A 17,586-nucleotide genomic window follows, 5' to 3' on the forward strand; every position below is an offset into this window, starting at 1 on the left:
GTAGAACTAATATAGGATTAAAGAGGAAAACCTGGTAGCTGCAGGAACAAGTTTGAGCAATCACTTGTCACTTGCAGTTAGCACAAAAATGTATTATAACAAGATATTACTTGTAGAATTTCCTCTATAAATCTTTTATTCATCCCAAGGAATCCCAGGCCAGGCATTTGCCATACTGCATTGTCAAAAATAATGCCCAGCATAAATGGTGTGCGAGAGACCATGAACATCAGAGATAACAAGGGTACTAACATCTTATGGGCCTTAAAAACCCAGAAGTGGTATTTCTGGTCTCTCATTAAAACTGAAATAAAAATATTGTTTAAGAATGACTTTTATGCTTAAGTATTAAATGCAGCATTGATTCTTTGCTTATGGTTTTCCCCACTTTTCTTCTTATAAATTGCTGAGTGAATGTAAACAAGAAAGTAAATTTTTATGGCCCCATTCTGTTGCTGGGCAGGAGAGTAACTGAGAGCTGAAACAACCTGGCAACCTAAATGAATATCATGAGCAAGAGAACACCTGTAAAACACCACCCAGAACTAAGAGAAGGAAGAAAAAAACTAGTTGAGAGGGAGGCGCTATGCAAACCAGAGTGTTTCCATGGAGGTCAGCATATTTTGGGCAATTTTTGTGGGTGAAAGAGATGTAGGCTCTGACCTGTATCCTGATAATTCCATCTGCATTTACCAGACCTGCTGGACTTCTTTCTTGTGTTGGACCAGCTGAGAGTTGTGGCTTCCTTCATCAGTTTAAAATACATAACCTCACCATCTCCTATAACTGGCTTGTAGTTCAGATCTCCCAGGTGAGAGATTTCTCTCTCAGAGCTACTTCCCTTGCACCAGGAGACTGCTGCTCATGGCAGGACTGCAGCCCTGGCTGAGCCAGGGATGTGCTCTGGGCTGGTTTGGAGCGTGTGGACTCACACTTAGGGTGGACTTTGAGATGCCCAGAGCAGAGCTGGGGCTGTGCCAGAGCAGCACTGACCTCGACTCTCAGCATTCATCCCCGAACACCCACGCCTTCACCAATGTGTTCCACCTCTTGGCTTTTTCTGAAGCTCACCCAGAAAACACAATGTGACAGCTGCTACTTGCTACTAGAGGACACTGCTGAGGCATTCCTTTTTCAGATTTCCATATTCAAATCCTGATTAGGTTCTTGTAACAATTTCTTTGACTTCAGCTCTCTCTTTGCATTGTAGTGTGTTTGTCCTGCTGTAGTCTTCCCTTCACTTTTCCCATTGGGAAAAGCCACTGCCAAATTCCCATTGGTTTCCATCTCTTGGTTGCTTTTTCTTCCAGATTCAGCTGATTTGGGAGTGGGAGGGCAGAGGGTGTGGGATAACAGTGGGAAATGTGAGCTGGTGTAGCTGTGTTAGTAGGGTGACTGCAGGGAGATCAAGAAAGCCCCTAAGCAAGGAAAGTTTATAAAGTGACTTCTGCCAAAACTCCTGGCACATTTCTATCTCAAACAATTAAGCAAGCTGTGATTTCATCTCTTTCATGGAGAGATTCTCCTTTCTTCCCCCCCTGCTTCAATCTTTTCAGCAATTCTTTATTTTCTTCTAATTCATCCTTCAGCTTTTTTTCTTTCCATTTCTCTTTCTCTTGACTTGCAGAGGCCATGAGGGTAAGAAACCTCTTTTCTCCCAGCTCACTTACCACAAATAGATGAAAGAAGAAAGGTTTCCCAGATTCTCTAACACATCCTTGCTTTCACAGCCGAAGCACAGGGCACGTTTCCTTCATCTGTAGAAAATGGAGAGCAAAGGAGGGGAGGGAAACACCAATTGGAAGGTGGCCTCTGTGTTTTGATCTCTGTTCTACAAGTTGTGGACTGAACCAGACTCTCTGATAACATCAAGCTTCAAGGAGACCCAAGGTAGGATAGCCAAGGGTGACAACATGCTCTTAATTTTCATCAGACCTGGAAGGTGGTAACCAAATTTTCTCACCACGAAACTTGGAACTGCTGCAATAACTCATGCAAGTTCAACATCACCATATGTGATATGATGCCGCACAACATCACCATATGTGCTATGTGCAACAAAAAAAAAAAAAAATCAAAAAACAATGTGCAAATGTTTGAAAGAATATTTCCTATGAGGAGGGTTTTTATTCCCCACTTAGAAAGGGTGCTGCTGTGTTTCCAAGAGTTACTGTCTCAGTAACTCCCATGAAAGGGAAAATTATAACCATAAAGGGGAAATTATAACTGATCAAATTTTAAAGGAACCTCTAAAAATAGCTTGTCTAAAGCCCATAATGTCACAATGATAAAGTCTAAGACCTCAGGTCCTCCCAGAGCTTAGAGCAAGATACATACCATTAGGAAGTTTGGGATCTTCCATTAATTTTTCCCTGGGATACAGACATTGCTTTTGACTCTATAGGCTTGAAAGGTAAAGAGCTGAAGCATCATTCCAATCCCAGCTGGAATATCCCTAAACTCCCTAAATCCAGCAGTGTCTGGGAAACAAGATTTAGCACTAAACAGAAATTTGTCTTCAATAAGATGTGGGAGTGTCCTTGCTTCCAGTTCCAGAAAACCAGGAATTCAGAGCAGTGGGTGGGCTGGAGAGAGCCCTGGCAATGATGGATTTGCAGCCAACACAGGGGATTTGGTTAGAAGTGCAAGATAATTACAGTTTGTTATCCTGCACTTCAGTTACCACAGCAGCACTAAACCATCCATCCAGGGGCTATTTGGGATGGAAGATGACCTCTAAAGTTAAGCAGACATTACTAATAACCACTTTCTTTGCCATTAACATAATAAACCACTGGTGACAGAGACCTCATCTTCTGGAGTTAAGTCCTACAGTGCTCACTAAAAGATTTAAAAAACCCAACCTCTTGATAGCCAGTGCAAGTTTTGCCAGGGCACAGTTTCTTCCAGTTACAAGGTACTTAGCAGCAGCAGCAACACAATTTGTATTATACAGCCTGAGCTCACTGTTAAAATTTATACCAATCAGCAGAGTCATTAAGTCCTACATTTGCCTTCCCCTAATCCACTGTTAGATTAAATGGTTCAATTAATAATAAATATTAGCAGTTTATTAGATGAATAGTTACACCACTACGTTAGTGTATGTGGTTGCGGAGAGACAGAAATTAAGCACCAGTTTCCCACTCAATCATTTTTAGCCAGGCACTGTACCATATGTTGTTCTGCTGCACTCCTCTCTTCTTTACAAAAAACAAAGCCAAAACCTTCGGCTTCACCTGCCACTTCTCGTTATTCAGCCACGGCCCAAGGATCTTGATGGAAATGAGGAGCCAGGCTGTGCTCTGAGCAAAGCCATTGAACTCAGCAGGCTGCAGGAGGGGAGCCAGCACAGGCTTTGACCCATTTATTTGAGAAAATTACCCCTGGACAACGAGCTAATCCTCCCCAATAAGCCTGGCTACGGGCAGGAGGAAGCACCAGATTAGTGAATTTGGTTTGCTGAAGGGACTGGTCCTTAGCAGCTGGAGAGGCTGTGCTATCCCAGGCTGAAAATCCTGATGTGATAACCTGCCAAATTGTTGCATCTGTACATGATCTGTTTCCATCTACAAAACGGATTGCAAAATTTTCTAATTTTATAAGGCAGAGGAAGGATCAGCTAAGGGGGAAAGTTGGTTACGTTGTCCAAGAAACTCCTGTTAATATTCATTTGCTTTTTGTCAAATATCCATGGTTATAAATACATGGATCAGTTTTCAAGCACATGGTCTAAATGGTGGGAGAGTGGGGAGATGAGAGTCAGGATGCTGGACTCTGTTCCCAGCCTCATCTCTGGCTGGACACTTGATTTCTTCCAGCTCTCCCAGCCATGACTAATAAAGCATCTTCTCTTTGCTGTAAATTCATCCTTTCCAGACCTGGCCTTTCCTTATAATTCTCTACTTCTTTTGCCTCCTCCGTGGGTTAATCCCATCCTGCTTTGGGCCTCAGTTTCCCTCATCCATAAAAATAGGGTAATGATACATTTAATAAAGTGTCTTTGGATGCAAAACACTGTCAGGGATGATTAAAGATATAACCTGGGAGTCACAAATACACTGGACCATTTTCAGCTCAGGGATATTTGTAGAGGGGTCAAAAATGTGGTTTTGACCTCAATCAGATCAAGTGGTTCTACTTGAACTGGCATTTCCCATAGGAAAGAAGAATTTCCATCCTCTCCTGAAGTTTGAAACATCTTTGATTTGCATGAAGGGAGAGTGGCAGAAGACCTCACCATCTTGGTATGACACTGGTTGAAAAGATCATGGTCTGCCTGCCCTTCTGAGTTCAGAGAGGCAGTAAAAATGATTTAACTTAGGAAATGTGCACGATGAGTAAATTCCTAACTCCCATGGATGAGAATAGCTGGGGGTGCACAACTACAGTCCCGCACATGGAGATGGGATAATTACAGTTGTACAGCAGTGGAGGCATTGCCAATATCCCATAATTAATTTACAGAGTATTTCCGCCTCCTTTCCCCCCATTAAGTGTAGAGAAAATAAATGTTCTTAGGAGTTGGCAGTTTCTCTTCAGTTTGCATATTCCTCCTAAATATGAACATTATGTTGTTTACTCATCTGTTAATGACAGCTGATTATCAAACCATAAATATACATGTATCTAATGGTTTGTGAACATTAAACATTGGGTTGCAATAAATGTGGCTGCATGCAGGAACCCAGTACCCAACAATTCCCATTTCAGCCTCTGTCACGGTGTCTCGATCTGGGCACTGCCACTTCTCATGGATAAGAAGAGGAGAACTGAATTGCCCAGCCCCCGTTCAGATATTTGCTTGTTGCCACATGCAAACAGATTGGGGTTTATTCAGCCTTAGTCCTGGCTCTTCTGCTCCCTCTGCACTGAGGAGCTCCCTTTTGGTAGGTTTGGGGTTTTTTTTCTCTTTCTAATGCCAGTTCCATCCTTTTCCCTTACCTTTTGAAGCCAAAGCCCATGAAATATCTCCTTTTTATTTTCCATCACCGCTTTTCTGAAATCTTGCTGAAATTTTACTACTGAATTTGTGTCCCCCTGTTATTCTGATCACATGAATTTCTGCTTCCTTGAAGTCCTTCCTAATGTGTGATGCTGCAGAGGTAACTCAATTTTCTTTTGTGTCACCTCTCTTCCAGATCCAGATTTACTCTACTTTTCTTCTAGTCCTCCAACAATTCCTCTTTGTCCATGTGCCACAACTCACTCCCCACTCTGTACTAGCAAAGCTCTCTGAAAAAACTCAAGCTGGACCAGAAACAATGTTTTGGTTCTGAATTCTTGAGAAAGACCAAGGGAACTGTGTGGAGCTCTGATGTTTTTGAGCTTGGAGAAAAACCCAAGGAAACTGGCAACTCCTCCCTTAGAGCCAACATGCAAAATGCTGAGCATATCAACTGCCCTGGTATCAACTGCCCACAGCTTTGGCAGGCTCTGCTGGAGGTGGGAATAACCCAGAGGAGCTGTGGCTGCCCCTGGATCCCTGGAAGTGTCCAAGGCCAGGTTGGAGCAGCCTGGGATAGTGGGAGGTGTCCCTGCTCATGGTAGAGGTGACATCAGATGAGCTTTAAGGTCCCTTCCAACCCAAACAATTCTATAATTCTGTGACTGAGGGCATCTTCCCATTCCAAAGTCTTTGGGAACAGCAGTATTTCTTGTCCTGTGCATCTAAAGGTAAAACTGATGGGTCCATGCTCTGTCTTGTTAATGCATCTGAATTATCTTTGTAATTTTTGAAAATGTTTCGATCTTGGGGTTTAAATTCAAAATTCAAAGGACAATTTTGCATCACAGCAGTGTGTTCCCAACTGCACCGAGCATTATGCCGTTGCTTTGGATGGAATCAGAATAGCTTGGTCCTGCTATATTTGGACAACTCCTAAGGAATATGGTGAGCATTTCTTGTCTCCCAAGTAGCTTTTGGAAATCCTTGAGATAGGATGAGACATGTGTGTAATTTTCAATCCTGCAATTTTTATGCTGTTCCAAATTAGAGAAAACATTTAGCAATTTTGATCAAACAAAAGCACTGCTGTGATATAATTCCAGAAGCAACGTATGAAAAATTTCATTTGTCTCTTTAGCAATTATTGATGAAGGGAATAAAGCTGCAGGTGAACACAAAGGGCTGGCTGTTTGCATTCCTGCACTGCCAGCACGCCAGATTGGAGAGCAAGCAAGTCATTTTGCCTGGAACTAAACCAGTGGAGTGCTGACAGATAGGTGTTTGCACAGAGCAGCTCAGCGATGAAAATAAGCTGTTACTGCTCACACTGACCCGAGCTATTTGATTACTGTATGACACTTTTCTTCTTCAAGTGAGTCACGAGGGTTTATTGGGGTGATGTTGGTTCAATGCCCAGTGATGCTGAGCACCTCAGGAGCTCAGGTGTTCTGTGAGATCTGTATTTGTGAGGCTGACTCCCAGGGAGGTGTTGGCCATCCTCTCCCATCTCATTTTTATTGCACAACACGAGAGAATTAAATAACAGTAGCTGGATGTTTTAAAAGGGCCGTGGAGTTTTATGGATGGTTAATAACAGAGGTGTGTCTAGAGGTTAAGGAGAGCCATAGCTCATCATTCCCCACAGTTGCTGCCAGAGTTGGGCAGGAGACCTGCCGGGGAGCAGCAGGAACAGCAGGAAGTGGCATGGACAGGGCAGAGCCACGGCGTGGCACGAGGACACTGAGCCCAGCCAGCCAGCACTGCACGCTCCTCCCGGGCACCCCAGTCAGGAGGGGGCTGCACAGCACACCACCCTGAGAGCAACAGGCAGATCTGGTTTGATCTCTGAGCAGTTTGATCTTTACAGATGCCCAGGGAGGGCAGGGAGTCATCCCCCAAACCCACCGGGTGTGTTCCTGTGTCACCTGCTGCAGGTGACCCTGCCTGGGCAGAGGGGTGGTGGATGATCTCCAGAGGTCCCATCCAATCCTAACAATTCTGTGAGTCCTTCTCTCATCTACCACCAAAAGCTGCATCTAAGCATGATACGACAAAGGTCTTAGCTACCCCAGGCCAGTGGAACCAATGCAGAGTGGCTTCTGTTTTGCCGTGAAACAGCTCCTTCCTGGCTGGTTTATTAGCATGAAAAAAATGCCCAACAAGTATTAACAAATTCACACTGTTTTGTTTTTAGAATTTTCTCCCAGAAATAAACCTGGAAGTTTTCTGCTTTTCTCCAAAAATAAGCCAAGACAAATGTTGAAATCTTTCAGACATGGAATTTCTACCTTGCATTCAGGTCGGCAGGAGATTACATTTCATTTGGCTTCAGGTAGAGGCCAGTTTTGCTAATTAAATGGCAGACCTGCTTTACCAGAGATAAAAATAAAGCAAGCGCTACTGAGAAAAGGGGAATGGGGACCAAACAAAAGGAAAGGATAGGAAAGGGATGAAGTCAATAACAGATAAATCCCAGTCCCAACACAAGTACTAGAAAGACAATACTCTGTTGTGGACTGAAAAGCTGAGGTTTATTAGCTGTTGATTAAGTCTTGCAAGGAGCAGAAAGATAGTTGAGGAGAATGAAGCATAATACAAGCAGTCGCTTCTATTTTCTTGGCAAATTTGATCTTCTCTATTAGGATTATCAGAGAGCTTATTCCCTGGATGTGGGCAGTGAGGCAGATTTCCAATGCCTTTCAATTGCTTTTCTGGCTGAGGCTGGCTATTCTAATGCAACGTGACGGGTAGCCACAAACATAATCCATAGGACCCAGTGGTGCTCGAATGCAGATGCTACTCAGAGAGTCAAAAGAGAAGAGCAATCCTCCAAGTTTCTGCAAACTGGGACACCCTCAGGGCCAGATTTTATGCAACACGGTAGCCCAAAGCTCAATGCTGCCGCATTCACAACTTTGGTTGTGGGCAGGATATTCAGGCATTTGAAAAACAATCAGTTTCCAAATTACAAAAGATTACATATTCTTTTTCCACAGCTGATTTTACTTCCCAGAGTAGGGATTTAGGAATCCCCATATTGGATCAGACTGTCAGTTAATTCAATCTGCTATACCTATTCCGGCTGCAGCTAATAAATGATCCTTCAGAGGAAGAAAACACAGAGAAAACAAACTCACCACAATCCATCTAGTTAATTGAACTGTGCTGTACATGGGGAGAAAAATTCCTTCCTGATGTCCACAGGTGATGAGCGTATGCCCTGAAGCATGAGATACGATTACTCTTATCATTATCTTAGCTTGCATAGCAACAAATGTAATTAGCGGTCATAAAATTATCCTGCTGTTTGGGATTATCTATTTTTTTTTTTTAAGCAACAGAGCCAAGTGTGTCTCTGAGGTAACTTCATTGGAATAGGATGGATTTGGCCCGTAGAGTCTAAAATGTATCTGTAGGTAAAAACAGTAGGAAATACAAAAGGCAAGAATTGAAAATCCTTGGCTGTGGCCTCCTATGGATGCAGTTTCTCACATACTTGGGCTGTTTCTTAGGAGGTTTTATTCAAACTTCATGCTGGTGAGATAAGAGGAGAAACAAACTGCTGGGACTAGTGACAATAAGCAAGAGAAGAATGAAATTTCAAGCAGAAGTCAAGTAAATACCGTGCAGCAACACGTTGTGGCAATTGAAAGGCAAACTCATTCCCACCTCTCACTGCATGTCTGCAGCTCTGGAGAGCAGGAGTCACAAAAAGTGCATTAGCAAGATGGATGTGTGGCCAGAGAAGTGTTGGGACTGCTGGGTGAGATGAAGTATAAACAATTAGACCAGAATTAAGCTAACACATCACCCACCAGTGTCCACTCACAAATGGAGACCCCTCTGCAGAAGGGTCAGAGAACCTGACTCGAGGATCTGGAAGGTCCCCTCCTACCCAAACCATTCTGTTGGTGGTTCTGACGATTCACCTCATGCACAGTGGCTTTTCTGAGGTGCTAATTTTTATTACACAGCCTGTAAAAGCTCTGGCCTCAGCTGGGGGTGTTCCTGTGGGTGGGATAAGGAGTTCAGCATTATTAAACTGTGGGTAGATATCCAGAAGGTGTTCCCAATGGAAAATAAGCAGAGGATGCTCCTGGGAGCTGCCTTTGGTTTAGCGCAAGGCCCTCCTGCTGGGGGGGCTCCCATTGCCAATGGCAGGCCGTGTCCACCCTGGGTGTCCTGGTTTCCATGTGGGTCCCAACTCCTGCCCTGCACAGCCCAGGCTCCACCTGCAGCCCCTGGGAACTCCTTTCCTGCTGCAGCAGAGGTGCCACGGCTGTAATTCTCCCAGCAAACAAACAGCATGTAAAACTTTATAAACCACTTGGCCTCGCCACTGGAAATACTGTAAGAATTGATAGAGCGTCCAGACGACAGACTGACAGACATAAACCAGGGGAGCACTTTTATGGCTCCTTAGAGGATTCATACTTATTTGTCAAGGTTAACTGCATCTTTGAGCCAAGGCAGTTTTGTTGTCATTAAATATCTTTCACTGCTGTGTCCTTCTGCTAAGCAAGATGCCCTCCAAAGATGGAAGGTAATTTATGCTGCGACTTTCTTGCTCTCATCATGAGCCCCATGGTGGGCCTTTAAAAGCCCCAACTCCCAGTCAAGTGAGTCCAGGAGAACGTCAGCATTTGTTTAAACATTACAGTAAGGATAAAGCCAAGAGATTGGCCTGGGTCAATACTAAAATGCCTGAAAAACAGAAGGTCAAATGCAAGTGCCTGTCTTTATTACTGTCTCATTTTTAGGTGGGGTTTGGGAGCCATGATTTCAGATTTGGGAGCATGTGGGATGTGCAAATCATTGCTTTTGGCTATAAAGCACTTGGCTGCCCAGGCTGGACTGAATCTGCTGGTGTGAAGAAGCACCTGGCACCCAATGGAGCCCTGCAACACATCCAGGTGCCAAAGCCACAACTGCTCAGAGCGGCTCTTCTGCCCAGTGGTAGAGCTGGTCACTCGTCCCGCCTGTCCCCTCTGTCCCTCCCTCGCAGGGAGGACACTGTGGCACCGGGCCCGACTCTCTGCATCTTGCCCAGAGGTGATGAGCATCCCCTTGGACTCCTCCATCCTCCCACATTTTGGGGAAGACAAATGTCATCGCTGTTGGTCACCGCCAGGGAACAAAGCACAATTTTAGTGCCACCTGCTTCCCGTGTGGCAAGGACCCTGCAAACCTCCATGCAAAATGTTACATTTCTAAGTCAGAGCCTTCTAATTGAGCAAGAAATGCTTGTTGCACAAACTGTACCGACAATTTTTGATGGATAGAAAATACAATATTTAGTCAGACTGCTGAAAGTTAAAACACAGCAGACAGTAAAAGGATGAAATTATACCCCAACAGACTTTTAAATGAGAAAATAGTCTGTGTTAGGGAACATTATTCATTTAAATAGCAGAAAGCTTATAATTTCAACGAGGCCACAATTTCCATAAAAAGCCTGCATTTGGGATTTTTTTTCCCTTTTCCCTCTTACAGATTGCAGCTAAAATGAATGAACCTTTCTGCTTACAGAGTAATTCATTTTTATTTTACTTTGCCTTTTTCATGTCAATTGCAGAACACTTTGTTAAAATGATTACATAATTTTTGCAGAAGCTGGGTATTGCAGGCTGGAGGAGATAAACCCACTTAAATGTGACCAATGTACTCTCAAATTCCTGCCCTGAGCAGTTTCTCATCTTGACATCACTCACACCATCTTCCAAAACCCCTGCACAGAATCAGTGTAAATGTCAGTGACAAAAAAGCATCTTTCTGTGCTGAAGAAAGGACCACGTGAACTCTGTTTTTAGGCAGCAAGTCAGAGGTCACTTGCTGCTAAAAACTCTGTATCCTCAGTCCTCATCCCATCACTTGGTTCCTGTCTCGTGATAAGGTTATACTGAATGGTGCTGGCATCCTTCAAGGTTACTGTTCCAGAAAATATTTGCAAATAATTTGACGTGCTGTCAGCTAGCAGGCAGCAGTGAACTCATATAATTCAACATACTAATGTGGGTTTTCACGCCTAAAGCTATAAATAAGCTTGATATTCCAAAGTTTCTGTAATGTTTATTTAATAGCAATATTTTATAAATAAATCTTGATTATTCCATTGCACTCCAGTAGAGATTTTCTTCCAATATAAGAGTTGCTTCTAACCCCAGGCCTCTTTTTCCGACCCTTCCCTGCCACCCACATCACCATTAAAGAAATAAAACACTTCCTTCTCAAAACCTTTATCAGACACTGGGGAATTATGGCCACAGCAGCTCCTGTTTTACCTCCATCCTCCTCCTTTTCCCTCTACTTTGCCCAGCTTACTGCTCACTCCCCTGGAGATTTTGCCTGATTGATGGCTGCACAGGGATACCTGAGGGAACTCTTGGAAGTCCAGCTAGGGAAACTCTTCATGTTGGGCATATCCCACTTGGAATTACTGAGTGGGCACGCATGGGGAATAACAAAATTGCATCAGCTCCACTTGGAGCAGGGGCTTTGGATCCCACCAGGGATACCTGAGGGAACTCTTGGAAGTCCAGCTAGGGAAACTCTTCATGTTGGGCATATCCCACTTGGAATTACTGAGTGGGCATGCATGGGGAATAACAAAATTGCATCAGCTCCACTTGGAGCAGGGGCTTTGGATCCCACCAGCCAGACCTCAGGTGTGCTTCCCACTCCACAGCTGCTTTCTATGCTGCCCTCCCTCTTCCCGTGCCAAGGAGCACCACACAGCAGATGATGCTGGAGCTCAGGTGCTTTTCACATGCCCCTGCATGGTTCCAGCTGTATCAGCTCACTGCTTCCACCTTTGTGGCTGAGAAGAAATGCAAAGCCCACCAAAACCCATTTGAAAGGGGCTCAAGGTATGGCATCAAGCACCAGTAAAGTCTTTTAGATCCTGACCTTTTTTCCATGCAGCAGCTACTGCAGATTTTTTCCTAATCTTTCCACCAAAAAACAATTCATGAAAGCTTTCAAATTCAAATGAAGCCTTTAATTGATAAATGACCCTCATGAAGCTTCATCCGATGTGGATCATGGCACCCTGTGACACAGTGCTGATAATGCCAAGGTTGTGGGTTTGATCCCTGAATGGTCCATTCACTTCAAAGTTGGACTGGATGATTCTTGTTGGGCCCTTACAACTCAGAATATTCTGTAGTTCTATGATTTTGTTTTTTGAAAGACTCTGACTTTCAGCAGACTGTTCACAAGTCAATAAAATAATCCTTCACTTGGGAAACCCAGTAATGCCTGATAACAAACCATGAGTCTCAAGCAGGACCCAAAACATCTGTGCAATGTATCATAGAAACTTGGAATCACAGATTATCCTGAGCTGGGAGGGACCCATAGGAATCATCCAGTTCAGCTCCTGGCCCTGCACAGACACCTCAAGCACCTCACCTGTGCGTCCCTGAGAGTGTCATCCAAAAGCTCCTGGAGCTCTGGCAGCCTCAGGGCTGTGACCATTCTCTGGGGAGCCTGGGCAGTGCCTGACCCTCCCCTTGGGGAAGAACCTTTAACTGATATCCAACATAAACCTCCTCCTAACCCCTTCTCTGGGTCCTGTCACTGCTTTAGAAGGGAACAGCTTCTCAGGCATCTGGTTTTGAATATAGATGGTGCATCACTATGGTTAGGGCGCAGGAAAGATTTCTCTGCCCCATGTTACTAAACAGAAATTCAATTCCAAGATGCCATGTGTAATACAGAAGGATCGAAGCACCTCTCCACATCTAGGCTTGGATTCTGGGGAGAAAGCAGAAATATCTGTAGCTAAAGAGTGATGGTCCTGCACAGGGTCATGGGCCCACTCACAAGATTCTGCTTGTCAGACTGGAGATTCAGGAGAAGGTCACTGTAATTCAAGTATCAAGGAAACCAATGGCCAAAAAAATTGATGTGGCATCAATAATTCACAACAATACCACCCCTGAGGTTCAGAGACTTCTGCACCATGAAAGTCTGGAGCCCAAAGGAGCAAAAACCCATTTTCCTCCAATAGCGGAAAGGGAAGTGAGAATTCTCATCAATGAAACAACTTCTTTGTGCTGCAGTCTGTGCAAATATTTGGATTACTAAAACAAATTTATGAAGCAATTACTTTTAATGCTATATGAGGAAATTAAGTACTCATTGATTCATGATTTATAATCTAAAGCTAAAAGATCATGAAAAAGTAAATATAACTTAATTAAACTCCTTTGGCTTTGCTACTGTTGCAGATCCAACTCATAAAGTAAGTAAAACAAACCATTTTTAGAACATAAATGAGTATTGGTTCCTCTAGTTCAGAAGACAAATAATTTACTGGTTAAATACATTCAGCAAAGTTTAGCCATGTGAAAGATTTTTCCAGTGGCCTCTGGGTCTTGAAGGAAGGATAAAAACTCACTGGTACAGATTCAAGGAATTCATTGTGCTTTGAATGACAGCAGCATTTGCTGTGAAAAGAGGAAAACAAAAGGCTATTTCCGTTCTTTTCATACTGAGAAAAATATTTTAATATATTCATGGGGTAGAATATATTGTGAAAGGAACGTGCCATTATGGTCTCTCCATTGGCAATGCACTTGTGATTATTCACTCCTGACACTGAGCCCATTAACCTGGGGAAATTTAATCTAATGCTATAGTAATGTTGCTATTTTTCCACTCTGAAGTGTAAATAATTTGAAAAAAACACACCCAGGTTTTTACAGAATTGAACATCCCAAGTGATGTATTCAGTTGGTTAAGTAGTCAGTTTGACTCTTCCTTTGTACTGCAGAAGCAAAAGGGTTGAGTTTAGGAAAAGAATGGCAAACAGACCACTACTAAATAAATCATGGAAGTCCATCCATTGCAACTACACATTTCAGCAAGAGAAACTTGCCAAATATTCTGGGTTGGATCTCTGCCTTTCAGTCTGTGACTGGGTGTTGTGTGTCCATATTGAAGGAGAACATTCCAGACAACACCGAAGCCCCCTGACCTTGACATGTTTTGAGTGAAAGATGAAGATGAGGTGTTTGGATGTCTCTGCCCCCACTGAGGAGTGTTTCCATGTCCTTTGATTCCAGGTATATCAGAACATACCTGGAATGTTTGGAAGGTAGGATCAATCCCAAAAAGGTGCATGGAGCTGTGTCAGGGAGGTTTATGTTGGATTTCAGGAAAAGGTTCTTCCCCCAGAGGGTGCTGGGCACTGCCCAGGCTCCCCAGGGAATGGGCACGGCCCTGAGGCTGCCAGAGCTCCAGGAGGGTTTGGGCACTGCTTTCAGGGATGCCCAGGGTGGGACTGTTGGGGGGTCTGTGCAGGGCCAGGAGCTGGACTGATGATCCCTGTGGGACCTTCCAGCTCAGGATACTCTGTGATTCTGTAAGTGTGGAAGAGTGGTAAACCCAGCATCGGGGACAAATACAGTGTGCTTTCCATTTCTTGAAATGAGTATGGGAAAGAAGAGAAGTACAAAACACACCCTCCCCACCCAGCCCAGGCCTCTCAAGCTCTGTGACACTGCAGGGCCTCGATCTCTCCATTGGATTTAGGGGGTCCTGCAGCGTGAGGCCATCATCTTCATCATCACTGATGAAGGTGGGGCCATCACCTTCCATCTGCCCAGGTGGTGAGGGGTCTGCAGAAGGGCAGTACCCTGTGTGAGGAAGGGCTTGTGGACGTGGCTGTCCCTAAACAGATTTTATCCAGCAGGTAACAAATACCTGGCCATGTCAACAAGGTCTCCTTCCAAGGAATGAGCCCTGTGGGTGCACTGCATTCCCGTCAGTAGCTTGGCATGCCATGTAACCCTTCATGGAATGACACTGGGTCCTTTGTGGAGGAAGGGAGCTGAGGTGGCTCCAGCCTTGGATCCCCAAACCCAAAGGACATGTGTCTTCTAAACCCCAGGGTGGAGAAATTGCTGAGTATGGAGATGTACAATATCCAGCCCCAAGGCTGATGGAGCATCAGGAGAGACCCAACAACTCCTGACAGGGGGAAAGGTGCTCAGGCCTGTCCTGCTGGGGGGACACAACAGCTGTCGGCCCTTTCATTGCGGTACCCTTTGTGTGTCAGCTGAACACACAAACCCAGCATAAATAAAAGCACTATAATGTTCAGATTCCCAAGAAAGGGATTTCTCCCCCAAAATGCATCAGAGAATTAATTAGTAAATAAAAGGGTGAGTGCTATGCACTAGCCAGACACAGTCAAGCGGAGCTGGGCCCAGGCGAGCAGTGTTAATAACTCGTCAGGAAACATCAGCTCTGCTGTGAAAAGAGACATCACAAACACACAACATTTCCAAGAGACCTTGGAGCACAGGGAGCATCTGTCTTTTTAAAACCTCATTACTGCAGACTACGAGGGCTGCAGCTCACAAACCACAAATTACATCAGGTGAGTAAGTTACCATCCATCAGCTGGTCTGTGTGCACAGGAAACGCACCACCATTCCACTTAACTTCACCCTCTCTGGTTTTACCCTCACCTGCAGCAACACGCTGCCTTGCAAAGGACATAGATGGGGAGAGCCTACAAATGCAGGTACCCCAGGCTCGAGGACGTGCCAGGGAAAAGTCCCTTTGCTGTTTTCCTGAGCCATCCTCAGGCTGCAGGACCTGATAGAGGTACCTCGACTAAGGACCCTACATGTCCACAGGTTTCTTCTTGTCTTTGATGGAGAAAGACTTGGGCTGCCACATATTTTCCAATTGAAGAAGCTCCAGAAGAAATATTAAGGGTATTCCACAGTGTTATGAAAGATATGGCAATTAGTCCCCTCGTAATTCAGAGGGAATGTGAAGAGCTAAATTTTTCAGGCAATGTAATTTTTAAACATTTATGGTTTTAAACCAGCAAATTTGCTTCCAACTTAAAAAGCAAGATTACAGTGTACCCAAGAAAGCATTTAGCATATTTGCTTAAAATGTAAAGCATCTAACACAAGAAAGTAATCTGGCTGAAACAATATCTGTGAAGTCAATGGCTGCACTGGCAGTGACTGTATTTACCTGGCATTTTTTAACATAGATTTTTACACGTGAGTCTGTTGTTTGTCTGATATGTTTTGCTTCAGGACTTAGAGCTCCTACGTTCTCTCTGTGAGAATTCTTACCAAGGATGTTAATATCCTGTAGCAGTTCAGGATGGTTTGGGTTGAAAAGGACCTTAAATCCCATTAAATTCTATTCCACACCCTGGGCAGGAACACACTTTCCACTATCCCAGGTTGCTCCAAGCCCTGTCCAGCCTGGCCTTGGGCACTGCCAAGGATCCAGGGGCAGCCACAGCTGCTCTGGGCACCCTGTGCCAGGGCCTGCCCACCCTCACAGTCTAGATTTTTTTTTTCTATTATCTATTACCCCTTGTCCTGTCATGACATGGTCTTGTAAATAGTCTTTCTCCAAACAGTTCTCCATGAAAATCAAAATGTAATGGAAGGTACTGAGAGCCTTCTCATGGGCTTTTGTGTTTATAAGTACCCATGGTAGCAAACCTAAAATTAGTTGTTTTCCTTTTCCTAATTAGAAGATCTAGGTTGCAATATGTACAGTCTCCACTGTACATTCAATATTTTAATCCAACTTCCTTGGCCTCAGGGAATTAATATTTTCTTTAAAAGGAAGATTTCTAAGAGACACTACATCTGGAACAGTAGAAAGGGACCCCAAACAGCATTTACATTAAATTTGGAAAATATATGACCTCTTTCCTGAAGCCTGACCAAAACATTGTTAATCTCAGCTATTTGTTTCTGTTTGTTCTCATTTTGACAAAAATCTAATATTAAATTATTTGATAATTACTTAAACTAATATAGTGTTTCCTGTACCTTGGTCACCAAACCAGAAAAATCCAATATTCAAAGGCTCTGTTCCCTGTTTGTTTTCCATGTTGCCATCCTATATCAGTCATTCTTCTATCTCGACATACAATACTTACCAAATCTTTTCCTATTGTCTCCCCCTCACACCTTCTTGCTGCAACATTTCCATTAAAGCAACTACTTAACTTTGTGTGAGTGGTATGGGGATGCTGCAGTGCCACCTTCATTTGCATAATGCTGTTTGGAAAGTGGTTCCTGTGAAAATTACCATGTCATAAACGGGAGGAGCCTGGCTCAAGGTGAACAATGCACAGCACAAGTGGATCTGCTCCTGAAGCTTCTCTCTGCATTGCTGCTGAAAGGTCACAAACGAAAGCTCAGAATGTGAGGAACAGAAAGGTGAAGTGAACTGTATCATAAAATGACCCCAAACAACAAGAAGATAATGCTATATGTATAATAAAATAATAATATCTTAAAGTCCTCCAGAGATAAATGCAAGCTATTTTCCTTTATCTGACAGATACACACAAAAACAAAAGCAATAACATAGATGTGTGATAAAACAGATTGACAACCTGTTGTGAAGTGTATTTGGAGATAACCAGAGTGGGACTGAGCCTGGGCAGCTAAGACAAAGGGAAAAATCACACCAAATTAGCAGAGGGAGAAAGAATCATACTGGAGGAATATCCTGATGTGCCATTGATCTCCTTGGACATGCAAGCCCAGAACTTGTTGGATCTATGAGTGAGGTCTGCTGGAGCAGGTCTGCTCCTTGTGATGCTACACAGGTGCTCTAACAGTGTAAAAAGTCCAGCT

The 17,586-nt window shown here is 43.8% G+C and overlaps 1 long non-coding RNA gene across 1 annotated transcript; it reads left to right on the forward strand.

Moving 5' to 3' along the window:
- The first annotated feature begins 14,714 nt into the window (after positions 1-14,714).
- LOC137478419 (uncharacterized) lies at positions 14,715-17,244 on the forward strand. Its single transcript, XR_011001553.1, has 2 exons — positions 14,715-15,335; positions 16,939-17,244. It is a non-coding gene; the product is annotated as an uncharacterized lncRNA (long non-coding RNA).
- The last annotated feature ends 342 nt before the right edge of the window (positions 17,245-17,586 follow it).

Source organism: Anomalospiza imberbis, chromosome 8 (genome assembly GCF_031753505.1).
Source record: "Anomalospiza imberbis isolate Cuckoo-Finch-1a 21T00152 chromosome 8, ASM3175350v1, whole genome shotgun sequence".
Classification (NCBI taxonomy): domain Eukaryota; kingdom Metazoa; phylum Chordata; class Aves; order Passeriformes; family Viduidae; genus Anomalospiza; species Anomalospiza imberbis.